Here is a 22274-nt window from a genome sequence, read left to right as displayed (position 1 = left end):
GTCCCAATAGCATTGCCATCAAAAGTTTGGACCCTCTCTTCTACCCTACTTATCCCCTACCATGCACATACAAACAAATCATTTAGAAAAGAAAAATGTTATCCAAACTTCTAGTCCCAAACTACTATATTTTTCATTCATTCTGATAGGTTCTTGTTACTAAGCATTTTCTTGTATTATAAGACATGCTATTAAAAAAGTATATTTCAACAAGATTATTTGATAATCAACTGATGGATATGGCTCTTTTCAATAATGAGATGATTTAGGGCAATTCCAATAGACTTGTGATGGAGACAGCTATGTGCATCCAGAGAAAGAACTATGGAGACTGAATATGAATCACAACATAATATTTTCACCTTTTTGACGTTTTTTCTTGTCCGTTTTTTTTTCTTTCTCATTTCTCCTTCCCCTTTGACCTGATTTTTCTTATACAGCATGAAAAATGTGAAATATGTTTAGAAGAATTGCACATGTTAAAGATACTTTGGATTACTTGCTGTCTGGGGGGAAGGGTGGAAAAAAATTTGGGAACACAAGATTTTGCAGGGATGAGGGTAGAAAACTATCTGCACATATTTTGAAAAATAGAAAGTTATTACTTAAAATTTTTTAAAAGTGTATTTGTTTCATTATCCTCTCAGTAAAATGAAGGGCTTTGACTGAATGATGTCTAAGGTACCTTTAAGTTCTAACATCTTGATTCTACCTTAACACAATAGAATTATATAAGCAGCCAAAAAATCATTTATTTACCAAATTATTCTATGGATTTGGAACATAACTAAGGGAAGGGAGAGAAGAGAATAAATATTAAGTTCCTATTGCAGGCCAGGCACTGAACTATGCACTTTACAATTATTACTTCATTTGAACCTCACAAAAACTCTGACTATAGGCTCTGCATTTTATCTACCGTGCCAAGAAAGTAAACAAAAAAGCAAAAAAAAAAAAAAAAGACACAAAATAAGATGTAAATATAGGAATAATAATGTAATAATAGGAACTGCATCTGTGTATAGAGAACTTCTGGATCAAGAAACAACTTCTTTCAAAAAGGTGCACACACACACACACACACATACACACACATACACACACTACTAGAAGAACTCTTTCAAATTATACTCTAGAGTCACTTTACTCTAGTATAAAAAACAAATCTAACAAACTTGGTTATATGGTTTCAATGTTAACAATTTTAAGCACCTACTATGCACCAGGCACAATTTATAATGCTGGAAAGAGAAAGGTTAAAAAAAGAGAGAAACAATCCTTGTTCTTTTTTTTGTTGTTATTGCTGCTAAAAGAACATGTCACTGTGGTCATTTAATAAATGCTATACTGTGTAAGGGGCTGAAACTCTGAGCAGATGCACTTGGACAACAGAGCACTTAAGGCTAATTACTTATTGGACAATACTCTATTAGCATATGCTTGGAAAATGGCCTGCCCCACTATTCTGTGCTGGCTTGATCTGTTGGTGTATACAGAGAATTAGAGGAGGGATTAGAGGGTGGAGTAAGACAAGAGAGAATGACTTCTGGGCGGGAGAAAAAAAGGAGAGGTCTTGGAGATTCTTGTGTCCATTCCTCTTACTTTGACCAAAAATAAAGACCAAGGACTTTTGCTTATCCTGACTCCAGCTGATTCTAAAGTATCCAGGGTACTAACTCGGTCTTCACAATACTGTAGAACTATAACCCACTATTATTAATGTATACAACATTTAGAACAAAAGCACTGAGTCACCAAGAAAAAGTTAGATTAATCTTCAGTTGCTTCAATAAAAGTCTTATCAGATATTTCATTGTGGCAATTTAATTTTTGGAGTCTTGGAAGCTATTCTAGAGGGCTGCAAAGTCTCACAAATTCTACAAAACTAGGAAGAACACCCCCTTTCCTCTCTCCCCCCCAAAAAAAAACAACTTTTGAGCCCAGCAAAAAACTGTGCCTGTTTTCTGAGGACCACCAAATAAGAGGCTCATCAACAGAAGACTGGTCATCACTGAATAATTTTTTGAAGGGATTTCAATTTGAATCAATAAAATACCCATGTTAATGAAATCAGATTTTTAAAGTCTTTTTTTGTATTCTAATTAAACATAAGAGTGGTCTTTGTTTTTACAAAAAGTGCTGCTACAAGAGATTATTACTGTATACAGCAAGAGCAGTATTATATGATGATCAACTGTGAATGATTTGGCTATTTTCAGCAATATAATGAAACAAAACAATTCCAAAGGACTCAATGTAAAAAATGCTATATATCTCCAGGAAGAGAAATCATGAAGTCTGAATGAAGATAAAAGCATACTATTTTGTGGTTATTTACACATTTTTTTTTTTTGGTCTATGTTTTCTCATGATAATGGCAGATATGAGTTATCTCTGAAGTTATTTTAGAGTTTGGGCAAAATCCAATGGAAGGCTGGTCTTTCTACCTTTTGGGGCTGGAGGCTAGGAAGAACCCTTAAAAACTGAAGCACTAAATGGCAGATGTGGCATTCCCTAAAATTTTAACTCTACATATTCCATGTTCTCTATTTTTGTAGGAGCATTAGGTCATACAGAGAAGCAATATAGTATAAACTTGTCAGGAGAGCTACAATTAAATACTGGCTCTTCCAACTGGATCACCTTGAACAAAACACTTCACTTGCCTGAACTTCATTTTCTTCATTTGTACAATAAGTAAAAGAAAAGGGAATCTGCAAGTTCAGGTGGTGCACAGTGCTAAGCCTGTATTTCAGGAAGATCTGAGATTAAATTTGGCCTCAGACACTAGTTAGTTGTGTGACCCTAGGCAACTAGCCTAGGCAAGTCACTCTAATCTGTTTGCCTTAATTTCCTCAACTGTAAAGGGGTGGGAGGGAGAGAATAATAGCATTTACTTTTCAGGGTTGTTGAGGATCACATGAGGTAATATTTATAAAAAGTGCATAGTTTAGTCTTTGACACAGAGTAGATAAAATATAAATGCTTATTCCCTTTCCCCTCACCTTTCTACTACCTATCTCAAATTGGACTATTTGTAGATGCTTGGATGAATATTCATGTTTGTTAAAAGCACTATGCACTTAGATAGTATATAAGGTACTATATAAGTATAACATACTATCATTACTATACATAATATAATACCTAGTTGCATAATTCAGTCACTATTATCAGCATTTCATGGACATTTCCTAGAGACAGGATAAAAAGGTGACCCCAAATTCTGTCCTGGAAGATTTAAAACCATCCAGAACCCTTAGAGTGAATAAAGGCAACACCAACAACTTGGGAGCCAACTTTCTTTCCAAAAGTTTAACCTGACAAATGGAGCCAGAGCCTATTCAAAATTCTAAAGAGCACATTTCAAACTGAAGAGGAAATAATTTCAAAATCTCAGCTAGTCTTTCACATAATGCTATCATATTAATACCTTGTGTGTACACACACACACACACACACACACACACACAGTGCTAAAAACCAAAATCTAAAAACGTGTTAAACAAATGAAACCATTTGAGAGATTACTCTGAAAATGCACTTTGGAAATCACTCTCCTAGAGATTCTACCTAAATAACTTTTCATTGTATACAACACTGTAAATGACAATTAAAAAAAAAACACTGGCTGTTTTTAGAATCAAATGGCTTAATTCAGATCCTAGCTCTGCCATTTACCACACTTTGACCTTGGACAAACTGCTTAATTTCTCAGGGACCCAGTTCCTCATTAAACTCAAGTTCTAAGGTTTCTTTCAGCTCTAAAGCTATAATCCTAAATCATATTCCAAAGATCCATAAAAGATATTACAACCTGTATACATCAAGTAACTTAATACAGTCAACATTAAAGTCAGTAACTTTTCAGCAACTGAGTATAATTAATAGATAAACCATATTTAAGACTTTAAAAAGGTTGTTTTTTTTTTCCCCCCATAACCAGGGCCAGTCATTTTTACTACAAACTATGTGGCTACTCAGAGCAGCCAAAGTCAAGTACCCAAATAGGTACCATAACAAATATACAAATGTGCCTTTGTATTGTTGTACAGGGAAATATTCTGAGGTATTTCAAGGCAATTCCAATAGACTTGTGATAAAGCCATTGGCATCTGAAGAGAGAACTCAAAAAACTGACTGAATATGGATCAAAGCAGACTTGAAAGCCCTCAGGAATCATTGGATTTTCTGAGAAATGATAAGACTGTTACAGGACTTCAAAATCTGCTGGAATCATTGGATTCCCTAAGACATAAAAAGACTTTTGCAGGACTTCAAAAACTTGGGAGGATCATTGGATTCCCTGATATGTGAAGCAATGGACAATAGATTGGTTTTGGACTATCTCTTGGCTGCTGAAGAAGGTGTATGTGTGACTGCTGTTTACATACTCTCCTTCTAGGATTTCTGGCAATCTTTTACAACACAGTGTTGATTCATATTGTTTGTTATACCGTTACCTGGATTTATAATTCATGTTTGTTACACCACATCAACCCTGCACTGACTGTGGGGAGAGTCATCACTAATAGCCTCTGCGTTATTGCTATGTGCTTGTATAATACCTCCCATGCTGATGGGCTTGTGCATAATAAGACCCTTCAGCCCAGAAACCCGCTAGCAACCCCCACTTCCCTTTGGTGCTTTTCATCTCCCTTCCTGAGATGTCAGGGAGGACGTGATTATCTCCTTTTTTAGTGCTTTCACCTCCCTTCCTGAGAAGTCAGGGGGGTCGTGATCACCCATTTTCAGTGCTTTCACCTCCTTTCCTGAGAAGTCAGGGAGGGTGTGATCACCTCCCCTTGGGGGCTCTGACCTCCCTGAGGAGTCAGGGATGGCATGACTACCTGTGTTCTAAAACAAAAGAAAGCGGGAGATGTAATGGGCTGAGGCTCAAGTTGATGCACTGAGGTCCCAAGCACATGAGGCTAAATAGTAATTGGACCATACTCTATTAATATATAAGCTTGGAGAAAGAATGGCCCCCGCCCACTCTTTGTGCAAGTCCTGATGTGTTGTATAGGAAATGACGATTTTGGTGGGTGGAGGCAGGGGAGTGGAAAAGGAAGGGGAAGGAGAGACTGTTCATATTGCCATTGCGAAAGCTTTTCAGCTCAGGTCGCTCTCTGCTAGCTGGCTTCCTGTCACAGCTGCCCATATTGCTATGGCAATCCTTCTTGCCCATATTGCTATCGCAATCTTTTTTCACCTCTTCACTTCAATAAAGATTGAAAATTTTTCCCTTAACCTGAATTCCTGACTCAGGCTGATTTTAAATACACGATTATTACAATTTGCTTTTTTTCTCATGTATTTTTTCTTTCATCTTTTGATCATTTTTTTCTTGCACAGCATGAGAAATATGGAAACATGTTTAGAAGACACAAAGTTTTTTGCAAAGGTGAATGTTGAAAACTGCTTTCTAGAGCCCCAAGTTGGGATGATTAAAATATTGAGTCCTGCTTTCTAGAGCCCCCACACCAGGGTGATTAAAATATACCTTCCTAGTGGAGAAGTGATGAGGTGGGACTCTGGAGAATAGTGGGAAAATGAAGTCCTTTTATTTCAAGGGCTTTCCTCTTTTTATAGTGTAACAAAAAACTCCAAGCACATAGGACCACATAAACAACTTGCTATGTAGTTTGCCACCTGGAATCACTTCCACCTGCTATCCCTCTGCTTCAATCTCAACACAGGTTGTCACCACACCCTGACTTCTCAGGAAGGCCGAGAGCCCTTAGGGGAGATGGGGAGTGGAGCCAGACATTGTTAGCAGGTTCCCTCTGGGCTGAAGGGTCTTATACCTTACCCAAAGTTTCCCCACTCACTGTGACTCTCTACAGAAAACTATCTTTGCATGTATTTGGTAAAAATAAAAATATTTTTTAAAAGAAAATATTCTTCTTTGAGCAGAACCAAGAGAACACTGTAACACAGTAACAAGATTATGTGATCAACTGTGATAGACTTGGCTTTTCTCAACAATGTGGTGATTCAAGGCAATTCCAATAGACTTGGGATGAAAAATGCCATTCCATATCCAGAGAGAGAAGTATGGAAACTGAATGTGGATCGAAGTACAGTGTTTTAACCTTTTATTTGTTTGTTTTTTTCTCATGGTTTTTTCCCTTTTGGTCTGATTTTTCTTGCACATTATAACAAATATGGAAATATGTTTAAAAGAATTATATATATATTTAATCTGTATCAGATTACTTGCTGTCTGGGGAGAGAGGAAGTAAAGAAGGGAGAAAAATGTAGAACACAAAATCTTACAAAATGAATGTTGAAAACTATCTTTACATGTATTTGGAAAAATAAAATGCGATTGAGAATTTTTTAAAAAGGAAAATATTCTTCTAAAGCAGGTGTTCTTAACTTTTTTATATTAAGGACCCCTTTTGGAAGTCTTGAAAAACTTAAGGACTTTTGGGAATTTTTTCAGATGCATAAAATAAAATGCATTGGATTACAAATAATATCACACAACCAGCTTTAAAAAATTGGAACTAAAATTTAAGTATCTAGGAAAGCTCAGTGTTCCTTCTGTTACGTAAAAGACCTCTAATGAAATTTTTAAGTTTTAAGAAACACCTGCAAATGGTTCTATGTCCTAATCTGTTTTGTGAAGTCTATACAGAGTTTTGTGAATGCTAAACTACCATATGACTACAAATGTCTAAATAAACAATTATCCACATTGATGTGAGAAGGAAGTAAAGGTGAGAAATTAATAATGCAGACAACCTAAAAGCATATCCAAAAATAATGTATAGTTGGCTATAGAACTTATTTCTGTACCTATATTGGGAAAGAGTTACTTATAATGTTTTAGGAATTCTTAACAAGATGAGTCAACTGCAAAGTCAATATGAGTCAGCAGTATGGTATGGCAGCCAAACTTAATGAGGTCATAGGTTACATTAACAGAAATATAGTGTCCAAAGCAAAAGAATAATAGTGTTCTGTACTCTGCCCAGTCAGATCACATCTGTATCTTATGTCCAAATCTGGGCACCACGTTTTAGAAGGGACACTGACTAAGAATGTATCTAAAAGACGGCAACAAATATAATCAGCTAATTCAATAGCCATGTGAAATCAATTAAAAGAACTGGGTATATTTAGCCTAGAGAAAAGAAAATTCATAGATAATTTTTAATTGTTGTCAAAATAAATCTGTCATATGTTAGATGATTAGACTTGTTCAGTTTGACTGTGGAGAACTATGATTTATATATGGAAGTTATTGAAAAGATTTTAGCTTAATATAAAGAAAAAACTGAGACAGCACAGTAGATAGATGCTAGATGTCAGATTCAGCAAGATGTCAGATTCAGCAAAACTTAAGCTCAAGTTCTACATGTGACCTCACACTAGTTCTATGACTCAGCAAAATACTTTATGTCACAGGTAACTCTTCAAGATTATAGATGTGCAGATGAGTCACTTAACGATACTGGTAAAGAATGTTTTCTACACAAATGAAAAACATGGATATGGATCAAATGAAAAACTTGTTCACAATTACTGTTTATCCGTGTCCAACTCTTTGTGACCCTATTGTGGTTTTCTTGGTACAGTTTACTACAATCGTTTGTCATTTCCTTCTTCAGCTCATTTAAAAGATGAGAAAACTCCGTGCATATGTTTTGAAAATAAAAAGCTTAAAAAAAATGTTGAGAAAACTGAGGCAGACAAGATTAAGGGACTTGCTCAATGTCACCTTGCTAGTAAGTCTCTCAGGTCAAATTTAAATTCAGGTTTTCCTGACTGCATATCCAGTACTCTATCTTGTACCACCTAGCTTCTCTAAAAATTAAAGCTGTCCAAAAGTGGGATGGAATGCCTTAGGAAGTAGATAATTTCTTTTCACTGGAGGTCTTCAAGTCGCCTGGATGATCACTTTTCATTGATGTAGCAAGGATTCATGCTTTGGGCACAGGCTAAAATAGATGAGCTCTGAAGAGTATTAAAAAAAAAAAAAGACTTCTATTGCTATCTTTTGTTTTTGTGAGTGTTTTTTTCTTCTTTAGAAAATAGCTTTTTATTTTCAAAATATATGCAAAGACAGTTTTCAACAATCACCCTTGCAAAAACTTATGTTTCACATTTTTCTCTCTCCCTTCCTCCCAACCCACTCCCTAGACAGCAAATAATCCAATTATGTTAAACATGTGCAATTCTTCTATACATACTTTCACATTTATCATGCTGCACAAAAAAATCAGATAAAAAAGAAAAAAAATTAGAAAGAAAACAAAAAGCATGTCTTTTGTTTTTATTTATATTTACCCTATATATCCTCCTCTTCCAGTAAGCCATCTCTTTCATATCTTTCATAACAGAACTTTTTTAATTCAAAAAAAAAAATCAGCAAAACTCAGCAATTGATGTTATTTATATATTCTTTCCTCTCCCCCCACAAAGAAGCAGTGACATGACTTTTTATCTCTCTTTTGAGGCCAAGTTTGTGCTTTATATGTTTGCAATATTCATTTTTGGCTATTCTGTAGTGATTGTTCTATTTACATCACTGTAGTCACTGTAATTTATTGTTTTCCTGGCTCTGCTTATTCTATTTTGTATCAGATCATGTTGGTCTTCCCATACTTCTCTGTATTGATCATATTCATTGTTTCCTGAAACTCAGTAATTATGTTATATTCATGTACAATTTGTTTAGTCATCTCTAGGTCAATTCTAAGTTTATGAATCTATGATTATATAACACTGTACTATTTTTATGCTCATGGACATCTGGCTTTCACAAGAAGACCCTATCCCTGGATGAGTTTTCATATCATCCAAACACACTGAGTCAGGAGGATTTAGTATACTAATTGCTTTCTGTTTCAACTTGCAGATTCTCCCTACTGCCACGTTATTAAATTGTTTCTCCTTAGAGGGTAAGGTTCTTCACTCTATTCTCTATTTTCTGTTCCAGAACACTGCTACTATTTACTCATTCTTCCTTCTTTCTCAAGTACTTCAATACATAGCTCATAGTTGTCATCCTCCCAACTCCCAAGTTACTACCTGAGTACTTTAATATAAAACTGATATCCCTTCGGATACTCTGGTCTCCCAGGTGATCATTCTCAAATTCCATGACCAACAGACGTTTTTTAAAAAGAAACTTATGGTGAGGGCAGAAAATGGAAACAAACCACATGTTTGAAAACTGTATAACCTTTAATTTTTTTCTTTTTTGTTATTCTGAACTGAGCAAACATCAATAAGTCATAAGCATTTCCACATACACAAATCATAAATAAATAAAACTATGAATTTTTATGTACAACTTTCATTTTTTAAAAAATCAATGTTTTCAAAGCTCTCCTACTTGTCTCCTAACATCCTTGTTCTCTTCTGAACATTTAAAAAAATGTTACATTTATTCTTTTCTGACTTTCCTTCTTTTTCTTTGTGAGGGGGAAACATCTAGTTCCTTTCTATCTCCCAAGATCTTTTCTCCAATTAAAAAAAGACAATCTTGTAACAAATAAGAATTGATAAGCAAAATAAATCCATACAATAACCACTTCACAAAATATGTATCTCAATCTGTACCATGAGTCCCATTATCAGACAGTAGGTGGTACTTTTTTCATCATCAGTCTTTTGGAGGTATAAATAGTCATTGCTTTGATAAGTTCTTAAATCAGGACTATCATATTCATTGTCAGCCTCTCAAAAAGATGGTCAAATATTGGATCTCACTATCACAATGTGATACTGTGCTATCTTTATGTTACTGAGCTCTGAAATTTCTAAGCAATTCAGAAGAGTGTAATTTCCTGTTTTAATTTTTGCCCATACAAGTACTTATATTTAACTTTTCACCAATAGGCAGCAGTACCCACAGAACAAACATAATTCACTTTCCAAAAGGCATTTTAGAAGACCACTAGGGTAATCTCTAGTCCCTTTATATGGCATGATTCCAAATCTCATCTTTTTAAATGTCCTTTCCAATTAGTCAATGTTCCCTTTGAATATGTAATTTCTAGACTAAGCACAATATTCTAGATTTGGTTTAGCCAATATAGAATACATCAATACTATCAACTTCTTTTTTCCTGGACACTAGATTTTATGAATGTAGCCTAAGATTAAATTAGTTTTTGGAAGTAGCCATGTCACATTGCTGACATATTGATCTGAAACTTGACTAAAACCTCTAAATATTTTTTATATCAACTGCTCCCTCATCCTATACTTACACTATTATTTTATGTTTCTTTCTAATAGATGCCTTTTGTTTTCATTGTACATTCACTTTTTTTTTTTTTTAAGGCCAGAACATTTTATATTTTCCATTTCTGCCAATGTATATGGAAGTTCCTGAGGCCTGAATTCCACAGGCGCCCTTGTTAGAGTCTGAGAGAAAATGTTAAGAGTTTACAATTTGAGAATATAATCAAAATTGTCTCTTTTTATACTTTTTAAAATGATGAACATCCTCAGTCCTTAGCAAATCAACAGGGATAAAATTGGCACATTTATCTATATCTCTAATTCCAAGAAGACATTTGGGTGCCTGGAGACATTCAAGGAGTTTTCAAATGCATCAAAAAGTTTATATGGCACAATACCCAATGGCCTCTCAAACATAACATAAATTTTAAATAATTCTTTTAACACAGGTTTTTCAGATAATCCAAAAATGAGAGTCTAGGGGAGGAGGACAGATTATTGCATATGCTGTCAAGACACAGTCCTTGTGGCAGTTGATTTTGTCTGGGCTTTTTCTTTTTTTTTTATAAGAGACCACGCTACTGGAATGTGATTTTACTACAAAAAAATTATCATAAAATATTAAATTTGTTTTGTTCATCTAAGATGTTTTTATATCCTCTTTCATCTAATATGTCAGCTATCCATTCCAGTTTTGTATTACATCAGGCTTGTTAGGCATGTTTTCTATATCATAATCCAAGTCATTGATTTTTTTTAAAAAATTGAACATGATAGAATAGAAGACAGAACTATGTAGCATATTACTAGACATTAGGCACAAAGATCCATTTATTTTTGGATTCAGTTGACAACTTAACTCCATAACTGAGACATGAGTTATCATTTCTCCATTCTGTCCATGAGAATATTATAAGAGACTTTGTCAATTGTTGTAATGAGCTTAAGAGATATTCTGTCAGGGGATGTGGGACACTGATTGGTGGAATTGTGAACACATCCAGCCATTCTGGAGAGCAATTTGGAACTAGGCTCAAAAAGTTATCAAACTGTGCATACCCTTTGATCCAGCAGTGTTTCTACTGGGCTTATACCCCAAAGAGATATTAAAGAAGGGAAAGAGACCTGTATGTGCCAAAATGTTTGTGGCAGCCCTGTTTGTAGTGGCTAGAAGCTGGAAAATGAAAGGATGCCCATCAATTGGAGAATGGTTGAGTAAATTATGGTATATGAATGTTATGGAATATTATTGCTCTGTAAGGAATGACCAGCAGGATGAATACAGAGAGGACTGGGGAGACTTACATGAACTGATGCTAAGTGAAATGAGCAGAACCAGGAGATCATAATATACCTCAACAACGATACTGTTTGAGGATGTATTCTGATGGAAGTGGATCTCTTCGATAAAGAGAGCTTTAATTGATCAAAGATGGACAGAAGCAGCTACATCCAAAGAAAGAACACTGGGAAATGAATATAAACTGCTTGAATTTTTGTTTTTCTTCCCGCGTTATTTATACCTTCTGAATTCAATTCTCCCTGTGCAACAAGAAAACTGTTCGGTTCTGCACACATATATTGTATCTAGGATATACTGTAACCTATTCAACATGTAAAGGACTGCTTGCCATCGGGGGAGAGGGTGGAGGGAGGGAGGGGAAAAATAGGAACAGAAGTGAATGCAAGGGATAATGCTGTAAAAAAATTACCCTGGCATGCGTTCTATCAATAAAAAGTTATTAAAAAAAAATAAAGTATTTATACTAGTCAAAAAAAAAAAAAGAGATATTCTGTCTACAGCATTTCTCTAAAATCTTAGTGCTTCTCTTTTATTATTCCCTTAATTTTTAGTAAATTGTTTTCATGAATTGCTATGGTTTCCCACTATCCTCCACCCCCCCAAAAAAATTCATCACCCAGTAGTTACCATTTTTGGTGATAAACTTCTGCAACTTTAATTAGAATGGATCCCTAACAGCCTACATAGTCCATTATTGGGATTGTGCTAGTCTACTATCCCTATCACAAAAAGAAATTAACATTCTTCTTCTTGAATTACTCTAGGTCTTGTTGGAATTAATATGTGGCACTTAATATATACTTGCCAGTATTTTCTTTTTAAACTGTTACATGTAATGTCCTGTATCCCAAGCTACAAAAGAAAATATGCAAACTGCTCTAAAATTAGATGGTAGGAAATGTTTTTTTAAGTAAGGCTGTGCCACTAACCCACTATGACTTTATTTTCATTTCCTTGAGTCTCAGTTTCTTTATGATAAAACGAAGGGGTTAGATTAGATGATCTCTCAAGTCCCTCTCCTAGCTTTAAGTCTGGATTTTAAGAGTAATATCTAAATGGCAAGAAATTGGAAACTGAGTGGATGCCCATCAGTTGGAGAATGGCTGAATAAGTTATGGTATATGAATGTCATGGAATATTATTGTTCTGTAAGAAATGATCAGCAGGATGATTTCAAAGAAGCCTGAAGAGACTTACAGAAACTGATGCTAAGTGACGCAAGCATCACCAGGAGATCATTATATACCGCAGCAGCAAGATCATACAATGATCAATTCTGATGGACTCTGCATAGCTCTATTCAACAATGAGACGATTCAGACTAGTTCCAATAGTCTGTGATAAAGACAGCCATCTACACCCAGAGAGAGGTCTGTAGGGACTGAGGGTGGATCCCAACATAACATTTTCATGCTTTTTGTTGTTTGTTTGCATTTTGTTTTCTTTCTCATTTTTTTGCTTTTTGCCCTAATTTTTCTTATGCAGCATAATATTTGTGGAAATACATATAGAAGAATTGCATATGTTTAATCTTTACAAATTGTTAAGTCATTAGAGTTGATAGAGACAATAATTATCTAATTTAGTATGATTGATCTGATCTTACAAGGAGATATTATGGGCCAGAAGAAACAAAGTACTAAGTGGAACTGAGAAACAATGCTTATGTTCATACCTGTACTCATTGGAGTTCACACCTTTGAGAGATTTCAGGGTTTAATATGAGATATCCGAATTCATACCTCTCTTAATCCCTCCCTCGGAGGGGAGGGGTAAACCTTTGGGAGATGATATATAAGAAGCAGACTCAGTGGGGAGTTCAGCTGAATTTAGATTGAGAGGGGAGCATGAAGTGAGTTCAGCCAGAAGCCTTCTCTCGGAGGCAAGAAAGATTCATTACAACTTCCACCTGGCTGGCTGGAGACTGAAGGACAAACTTTTGGATTTGGAGATATTCGGAGGGAGCTCTTGGAACCAAGTAGAAAGATAGGCCACTAAGAAAAAGTAATGGGGCTATTTTGGAAGGAGAAAATAAACATTTGCATTTTATCACCTGGCTGCCTTTTGAGGTGATTATTTACTTTTAACTGATACTAAAGCTGCCTCCAGAAAACCTCCCCAAGAAACCTGCTCTCCCCCAGAGAGAACCATTAAATATATTTTAAAGAAGAAAAACACCACAGATAGATAAGAAAAATAGGATATGTTGAAGCCAACGTGTAAAGAGCTTCAAAAGGTAAAGAGGATAGTTTATATTTTATCCAGGGGTAATAAGAACTGAGGCCACTGGAATTTCTTTGAATAAAGGAAAGATATGGTCAGATCTGCATTTAAAGAAAACCTCTTTAGCAGTTGTGTAGAAGATGGACTATAGTAGTAAGAGACTGGGCAGGGATACCAACTAGGAGAGTAGGCAAAAAGGTGCTTAGGCTTAAACTAATGTGGGAGAAGTGAATATGGTCATGAAAGTTGTGGTAAGGCAGCAACAGCAAGATTTGCAACTAGCTAAATATTTCCCCCTAAACCTTCCTCCTTTTCTTCTTCCCTACTACTGTAGAGGGCAACATCCTCCTCCTAGTGCCTTAGGCTTACAATCTGGAAGTAATTCTGGATTTCTCACTATCTCCCACCCTTCATATACAAGCTGTTACTGTTGCCAAAGCCTGTGGGTTTCACCTTTGCAACATCTTCCCCACACATTCTTCTCTCCTCTAACAATGTCACCATTCTAGTAAAGGCTCTCATAACTTTACACACACCTGCTGATGTGACTGCCTGCCTCATGTCTTTCTCCACTCTAATCCACCTTCCATTCAGCAACTAGTGATGTTCCTAAAGCACAAGTGGGATCCTGTGATCCTCTTACTCAATAACTCCAATGGCTCCCTATTGCTTCAAGGAACAGACACCCTGCTTAGCATTCTAAGATCTTTATAACCTACCCTCCTTCATGTCTTCTTACAACTTACTTCAAGACACATATCCCACTTTCTCATAGAAACATCTAGCCAATAAGACAATCCTATGCTGCTCAATAGGACTCCTATTATATCCAACTTTGCATCTTTGGTTATCGAGAGAAGCCATTAACCCCCATTTATTGTCAATTGTTAACCTTGCTAATAAATGGATTGTGCAAGCAAACAACAACAAAAAGAATAAAAATACTATGTTGCGATCCCACATTCAATCCCCACAGTCCTCTCTCTGGGTATAGATGGCTCTCTTCATCACAAGATCATGGGAACTGGTTTTCACTCCTTTTGTTATTATTTGCTTGCATTTTATTTTCTTTCTCCTTTTTTTCTGGTTTGATTTGATTTTTCTTGTGCAGCAAGATAACTGTATAAATATGTATGCATGTGTTTAACCTATATTTAACCTACATATCTACCATGTTTAACATGTACTGGATTACTTGACATCTAGGGGAGGGGATAGGGGAAGGGGGGAGAAAACTGGAACAACACCTTTTGCAAGGGTTAATGTTGAAAAATTATCCATGCATGTTTTAAAGAAAAATTATCAAAGCTTTTTATTTACAAAATATATGCATGGATAATTTTTCAATACCAACCCTTGCATATCTGTTCCAAATTTTTCTCTTCTTCCCTCCACCCCCACCCCCTAGATGGCAGATAGTCCAATACATGTTAAATATGTTAAAATGTATGTTAAATCCAATATATGTACACATATTTATACAGTTATTTTGCTGCATAAAAAACATCAGATCAAGAAAGAAGAAAAAAATACTGGAAAGAAAACAAAATGCAAGCAAACAACAATAGAGAGAGTGAGAATGCTATGTTGTGTTCATACTCAGCTCCCACGGTCCTCTCTCTGGGTATAGATGGTTCTCTTCATTACTGAACAAGTGGAACGGGTTTGAATCATCTCCTTGTAGAAGAAAGCCATGTCCATCAGAATTGATCATCATATAGTATTGTTGTTGAAGTGTATAACGATCTCCTGATTCTGCTCATTTCACTCAGAATCAGTTCATGTAAGTTTCTCCAGGCCTCTCTGAAATCATCCTGCTGGTCGTTTCTTACAGAACAATAATATTCCATAACATTCACATACCATAATTTATTCAGCCATTCTCCAATTGATGGGCATCCATTCAATTTCCAGTTTCTTGCCACTACAAAAAGGGCTGCCACAAACATTTTTGCACATATGGGTCCCTTTCCCTCCTTTAAGATCTTCTTGGGATATAATCCCAGTAGAAACATTGCTGGGTCAAAGGATATGCACAATTTGATAACTGTTTGGGCATAGTTCCAAATTCATGCATATGTTTTGAAAATAAAGAGCTTTGGGGCAGCTAGGTGGCACAGTGGATGGAGTACCAGCCCTGAAATCAGGAGAACCCAAGTTCAAATTTGACCTCAGACTTACTACATCTTAATTGTGTTACCCCCATCTTAACCCCTTAACCCCAACTGCCTCAGCATTAAAAAAAAAAAAAAAGAAATGCTTTAATTAAAAATAAATGGACTGTGTTTGTTACTCTGTCTCTCAAAATTTCTGTCTTGAGCAAATCTACTAGCTTCTTCCATACTGCCTATAAGCATTTCCATGAGGTCTCCCCCATCTTAAAAAAAATTCTTATTTGACTTTACTATTCCTGCAAGCTATTAATCCATATTCTTCTTTCCCATATTGGCTAAAGTCCTTGAAAAGAGTATCTATTCAATGCCTCTATTTCCTTTCCTAAGTATCTTCTAAACCATCTATAATCTGGCTTCCCACTTCATTCAACTGAAATTGCTCTTGCCAAAATTATTAATAAACTATCCCCCCCTAATCTAATAGCCTTTTCTTAATCTTCAATCCTCTTCTCTGCACTAACTCCTTCGGAATTTTGTCCCCCTCTGGGTTTCTTTTCTTTTTCTTCTCAGTTTTTGTAATAATGCTCACTTGCTTTTTCTCCCTACTTGCCTGGCTACTCGGGTTCCTTTGCTGAATCATCATCCAAATCATATCCACTAACCTTGAGGATTCCCTAAATGTCTGTCCTGGGCCCTCTTCTGTTTTCTCTTTATACTATCTCTTGGTGATCTCATCAGCCCTCAATGGTTCAATTTTATTTATGCAGATGATTTGCAAATCTGCATGTCAAGCCTAAGGGTCTCTTCTGATACTTGTATTTCCAACTGCCATTAGACATTTCTACCTGTATATCTCCATGATAACTTAAAATTAACATACTTCATACAAAACTTTCCCCTCTTTCCAACTTTCCTCTTACTGCCAATGGCAGCACCATCTTCCTCCTCACCAAACTCAGAATCATCCCCAACTCTTCACTCATTCATCTCACATCTGCTTGGTAAATCCTTGCTTCTACCTCCACAACATCCCTCATACATATCTTCTTATTCAGATCCATATTAGCTGTCAAAGTGATCTTCCTATTAGTTTTTTATTTGGCATTTAAGGTGTTTCACAATATGGCTTCTTCCTACCTTTCTAGTCTTCCCAACACTTTACTTCTCCTCCATTCAGTCTATGATCCAACAATATGTTTCCACTTGCTGTTCTTCAAACCCAACTCCTCATCTCCCATGTCTATACCTTTCTGTATGCCTGGAACACTCTCTCTTCTTATCTCAGCTTCTTGGCATTCCTAGTTTCCTTTAAGACTTGGCTCAAAAATGCAAATTAAGACAACTCTGAGATACCACTACACACCTGTCAGATTGGCTAGAATGACAGGGAAAGACAATGTGGAATGTTGGAGGGGATGTGGGAAAACAGGGACACTAATATATTGTTGGTGGAATTGTGAACACATCCAGCCATTCTGGAGAGCAATTTGGAACTATGCTCAAAAAGTTATCAAACTGTGCATACCCTCTGATCCAGCAATGTTTCTATTGGGCTTACACCCCAAAGAGATACTAAAGAAGGGAAAGGGACCTGTATGTGCCAAAATGTTTGTGGCAGCCCTGTTTGTAGTGGCTAGAAGCTGGAAAATGAATGGATGCTCATCAACTGGAGAATGGCTGAATAAATTGTGGTATATGAATGTTATAGAATATTATTGTTCTGTAAGAAATGACCAGCAGGATGAGGACTGGCGAGACTTACATGAACTGATGCTAAGTGAAATGAGCAGAACCAGAAGATCATTATATACCTCAACAACGATACTGTTTGAGGATGTATTCTGATGGAAATAGATCTCTTCGATAAACAGATCTAATTCAGTTTCAATTGATCAAGGATGGACAGAAGCAGCTATACCCAAAGAAAGAACACTGGGAAATAAATACAAACTGCTTGCATTTCTGTTTTTCTTCTCGGGTTATTTATACCTTCTGAATCCAATTCTCCCTGTGCAACAAGAGAACTATTCGGTTCTGCACACATATATTGTATCTAGGATATACTGTAACCTATTTAACATATAAAGGACTGCTTGCCATCTGGGGGAGGGGGTAAAGGCAGGGAGGGGACAAATTGGAACAGAAATGAGTACAAGGGATAATGCTGTAAAAAATTACCCTGGCATGGGTTCTGTCAATAAAAAAAAAAAAAAAAAAAAGACTTGGCTCAAACATTTTCTGAAGGCCTTTCTTGCTCCTTGTGCCTTGCCTCTCCCTCCCCTTTTCTGCTAATACCTTTTCCCTAGGATTCCCATTCCTCCTGCTCTGTATATAACTTGTCTGTAAGTATTAATCTACAAGTAGTCTTCCTCATTCTAATGTGAACTCTTTGAGAGCAGATGTGGATTGGAGTTTTTTTTGTTTGTTTGTTTCTTTTAGAGGGCTGAGGGATTTTTGTGTTAGTTCATAGCATAGTGCCAGACCCACAGGTATCACTTAATAAATCACTTGTGGTTCAATTACTAAATGGATAGCTAAATAAATACAGAGCTTAATTAAAATTGTCTCAAAAAATGCTTCTGTGCAAAAAACATTTGATGAACAATATGTTCCAAGCACTTAATTCCCAAGGTTTATGTAGTAAAAAGTTGTTAAAATGTTTACATCCAAAGGTTCTGATAAAGACCTCATTTCTAAAATATATAAAGAGTTGACTTAAATTTATAAGAATACAATCCACTCTCCAACTGATCTATGGTCCAAGGATATGAATAATTTTCAGATGAAATTAAAGCCATTTCTAATCATATGAAAATCGGTATCGTTTAGAGAAATGCAAATTAAGACAACTCTGAGGTACCACTTCACACATCTCATATTGGCTAAGATGACAGGAAAAGATGATGATAAATGTTGGAGGGGATGTGGGAAAACTGGGACACTAATACATTGTTGGTGAAATTGTGAACTGATTTAACCATTGTGGAGAGCAATTTGGAACTATGTCCAAGGGCTATCAAATTGTGTTTCTCCTTTGATCCAGCAGTGTCTCTACTGGTTTGGTATGCCAAAGAGATCACAAAAAAGGGAAAAGGACCCACATGTGCAAAAATTTTTATAGTGGCCCTTTTTGTATTGGCAAGTAAGTGGAAACTGAGTGAATGCCCATCAGCTGGGGAATGGCTGAATAAATTATGGTATATGAATGGTATGAAATAATTATGAAATATTATTAAATAAGAAACAATCAGCAGGATGATTTCAGAAAGGCCTGGAGAGACTTATATGATGCTAAGTGAAGTGAGTAGAACCGAGAACACTGTGTATAGCTAAAACAAGATTATGTAATGATCAAATATAATGAAGTTGGCTCTTTTCAGCAATGAGGTGATTCAGGCAATTCCAAAAGCTTTGTAATGGAGAGAGCCATCCACATTCAAAGAGAGGGCTATGGGGACTGAATATGGATCACAACAGTATTTTCACCATTTTTGTTGTTGTTGTTTGCTTGCTTGGTTTTTTTTTCTCATTTTTTTCCTTTTTATCTGATTTTTCTTGTGCAGCATGATAAATGTGGAAACATGTTTAGAAGAACTGCATGCACATGTTTAACCTACATTGCATTATTTGCTGTGTAGGGAAAGGGAGTTGGTAGGGAGGGAGAAAAATTTGGAACACAAGGTTTTGCAAGGGTGAATGTTGAAAATTATCTTTGCATATATTTAAAAAAAAAAGAAAAAAGAAAAAAGGCAGAATGAGAACAGGGAATGAATCGCCAAGATGTGGAAGGGGCAAGGGTTTTAAATGTGGAAGAGAACATATTGCTAAAGCAGTAAACTAGATTCAGGACTATGGAAGAGAAAATGGAAGGAAAATGGAAGCGAAATGAAAAGAACAAGGGTGACAGATTAAGAAAAGGGAAAGTTAAGAAATAAAAGTCAAAGAAAAGAAAAGGAGAAAAATAAGTAAAGAAGGACTGCAACAGTGATTAGAGGTGGAAATATGCAGAAAACTAGTCAGGGAATCTCAATGTTCACAAGTTTGAAAGTTTAACAGTTGTGACTGATAGTGAAGTCTAAGTTACAACCAAGATAGAACAGAGGTCATGGGAAGTCAGATGGTTGAGAAAGAAAGAAGTTAGAATATTTGTTGAATCATCAATAGGAATACTAAATTGGCTCATATTGATAGCAAGGGATAGGTTAGAAATGGAAGAGGGTAAAGCCAGATGCCAAAGTCACTGAAAAAACAAAAAGAGTACTTGAAGATTTGTGAATATGACTGACAAAAGAATGCAAAAAGCCGGTAAGAACATGAAACAAAAGATTTTTTTGTGAAAAAATGCTGAAAGTTATAATATACTACACAAATACAAATAATACTATATGAAGCAACACGTTCTTTATTCAACTTGTAAAGATATTATTCTAGCCTTGACTAAGGCTAGAATAACGTTCTTCAAATTATAACAGGGAAGTTTTCTGCAAACCTCAGCTAAAATGAACCCTAATTTTCCAAACTTCCTTCCTGACTACAACTGCCCTTGAAGAAAAGACTCAAAAGTAACATCAAAAATAAGTCTGGACAAATTAAAATCATCACAAAAGAACTGCATTATAGCACTTTAAAGAGCTTTCAGGCTCTCCCAAGTCTGTGAGACATTCCACTTCATTATTTTTTGGTATCTTTCTAAGGCTAGGTCAAGTGCTACTTCTCCCATCCCTGCCTACTTCTCTCCTGAAACTTTTCTAGAACACCTTGTTTGGATTTCTCTCTTACTCCTATTATATTCTCCCTCATATAAAGGCGATTTATTCATTTACTTGTCATATCTTCTCCCAAAAGAATGTAAGTTTCTTGAAGGGAATACTTTGTCATTTTTCATCTTTGTTATTTCCAGCACCTGGCAGAACGCCTTCCACTTAATAAATGTTTTTTTATCAAATAGAATCAGACGATTTTGGAACTAGAAGGTGCTTTAAAATCACCCAGTTCAAACCCTTGATTTATAGATGTACCCTGCCCCAGGTCCTACTTGGAGATAAGTGGGGGGACAAGCCGGTAATGTCATTACAAGCAAGTATGCCCAGACAGGTGAAGACACTTACTCAAGGTCACACTGCTATGGAGTGGCAGCCAGGCTAGAACCCAGGTATCCTAACTCCCAGTTTGGTGGGGGGACTAACACACGGCCGCTACGATGAAATCACTCCATTACATACTCCTCCCTCCCCCCCAATATATACAGCGGTCTGCCTCCGAAAACAGCGACACCTCTCCATCCTCCTTCTATTTGGCTGAAAAATGGGAACAGCAGCAGCCACAGATGCTCGGGATAAAGCCTCAGTGCAAATACCAACGCGTACACCATGCCCAGAGTCACCCAGGCGGCGGGGCCACGGGGGCAGAGAGAAGGGTACGCAGGCAAGGATCGGTGGATACTCCGCTCTCCCTAAGGCCTCCCTGTTGTTCCGATTCCAGGATCTGCAGGACAGCCCAGAACCGTAACGCCGGAGGAACTAAGTGACATCAGCTTTAAAACGCCACGAGAATTAAGCGCTTCCCCCTCCCCCACTACTTGTTACGCCCCCTGAGGCGGACAGCGCGACCCTGCAGGGCCGCCCCGGCGGGTTAGTGTCTCCAGAGGTAGGGAGAGGGGGGAGGGGGAAGACCCGAGCGCTTGTCCAAGGAACCCACAGTGGCCCGGAGCGCTACCTACCCGGGCTGGCCGAGTCCCTGCAACAGCCCCCCGAGAAAGGGGAAGCGACGAGGAGACGAGACTCAAGCGCAGTCTCAACGGTCAGCAGCGACTATCACCTCCTGGGTCAATAGCTGTTTAGCTGGAGAAGAGGAAAAAAGGGGCGAGGCTTTCAACGTCACTTCAATGGGCGGGGCCATTAGGTCAGCGCTCCAGCGCGAGGCGAGAGAGGGGATGGGAGAACAGGGAGGAGGAGGAGAAGGAGGAGGAGAAAGAGGAGGAGGAAAAGCAGGAGGAAGAGGCGAGCCGCAAGTTCGCAGCACGTGATGTGCCTGGTCTCGCGACGCCCCCTCCCGCGGAGTTCTTTGGCCTAGTGACTGGGCTGGAAAGCTGGGGCTGGCTCTTTTGGCCTAGGAGGAGGCTAGATATTCGACAAGTCCTCCCCCTCGCCCTCCCTGAGTGACTGGGAGGTGTGTGGCGTAAAACGGGTAAATTACTGGGTTGGTCGCAGTCTAGTGTAGGTGCCTCGTACAGCCTAGGGAGTGATGCTCCAGCCGAGCCTAACCCGCAGCAGCAAGCAAGGGATAGTCCCCGGAAAAGGAGTTCAAAAGCGGGCCAGAACAACTTCTAGTAACGGATTCCAGAAGGGATTGGCGTGCTAGTGGGCGGGGCGTGTGGTAACCACGTAGGCGGACCCCGTGGGTGCCACTTCAGGCGGATGACAAGAATAGCA

At 37.3% G+C, this 22274-nt stretch overlaps 1 protein-coding gene across 2 annotated transcripts in view; it reads right to left on the bottom strand.

Annotated features, from left to right (window-relative positions):
• The window catches only part of CDIP1 (cell death inducing p53 target 1), a 63716-nt gene extending 41990 nt beyond the window's left edge, over positions 1 to 21726 (bottom strand). Inside the window, exon 1 of one of the 2 annotated variants that reach the window (XM_051964656.1) lies at positions 21563 to 21726. The gene's annotated coding sequence lies outside the window, so the exon portion shown is untranslated. The remainder of the gene's footprint in view (positions 1 to 21562) is intronic. The other variant, XM_051964648.1, reaches the window with a different exon arrangement.
• Between the last annotated feature and the right edge of the window lie 548 nt (positions 21727 to 22274).

This window comes from Antechinus flavipes, chromosome 1, assembly GCF_016432865.1.
Source record: "Antechinus flavipes isolate AdamAnt ecotype Samford, QLD, Australia chromosome 1, AdamAnt_v2, whole genome shotgun sequence".
NCBI lineage: Eukaryota > Metazoa > Chordata > Mammalia > Dasyuromorphia > Dasyuridae > Antechinus > Antechinus flavipes.
Note: the sequence above shows the minus strand (reverse complement) of the source record. Positions and strands in the feature narration are given on the sequence as shown.